The following is a 1,123-nucleotide window of genomic DNA, read 5'->3' on the forward strand; positions in this document are numbered from 1 at the left end:
TGGGTGTTGTATGGAAACCAATCTGACAATAAATTTCAAAAAAAACCTGTTATGCTTTAGAAATATTATTATTACTATTATTATTATTATTATTTATCTAAGGCAATGACTCAAAATACCTAAGTGCTATTTGAAAAAAGCCAGGCAATAACACAGTGTAAAAACTCATGCTGACAACTATTATTTCAAAGGGTATAGGGAACACCATCCGTTCTTCTTAGAGTCCTTAAAAAATACAGTAAGGAAAGGCGGAGGACTTTATGTTACATAAAAGGCAAAGGCAAAGAGGACACATGGTAAGCAGACTTAACTAAATACCCCAAATAATAGTGCGGTTTTTTAAAAAAAAATTTTAATGTTTTTTTTATTTACTTTTGAGAGAGAGAGAGAGACAGAGAGAGCACGAATGGGGGAGGGGCAGAGAGAGAGGGAGACACAGAATCTGAAGCAGGCTCCAGGCTCCAAGCTGTCAGCACAGAGGTCGACATAGGGCTTGAACTCGTGAACCGCAAGATCATGACCCGAGCTGAAGTCGGACGCTTAACCAACTGAGCCACCCAGGCGCCCCAATAGTGCACTTTTTATTTTGGCTCTATTAGTTAGGAATAGCAGTTGGATGCAAATGATAGGTACTAGAAGTGGCTAAAGAAAATCAGTGGTTTATTCTCACTTATGAAGAAAGTCTGAAGGAATGTGGTCCTCAGAGTCTCTTTGCCATCCTTAACCTCATGATCCAACGTGGAAGCTGAAATCCCAGCCATCCCACCTGTGTCCCAGGAAAAAGGAAAAAGGAAAGCAAAAGACAAAAGGAGTGTTCTATTCTGCTTTCCAGAAGCCCCACCCATACAGTTGCCAGATTTGGCCAATACAAATGTTATACATTATATGAACATACTTAGGTGAAGAATTATTCTTTGTTTACCTGGAATTCAAATTTAACCTGGGCATTCTGTGTTTTATCTGACAACCCTGCCCCCCTAACGGCATCTCCCTAGATCTCATTGGCCACCTCTACTGCAAGACAAGCTGGGAAATGCAGTCTTTTATCCAGGCACATTGCCACATTGGAGTTGTTTTATTAAGGAAGAAATAAAAATTAAGTACTGGGTAGGGAGCTAACAGT

Source organism: Panthera onca, chromosome B4 (genome assembly GCF_046562875.1).
Source record: "Panthera onca isolate mPanOnc1 chromosome B4, mPanOnc1 haplotype 2, whole genome shotgun sequence".
Taxonomy (NCBI): domain Eukaryota; kingdom Metazoa; phylum Chordata; class Mammalia; order Carnivora; family Felidae; genus Panthera; species Panthera onca.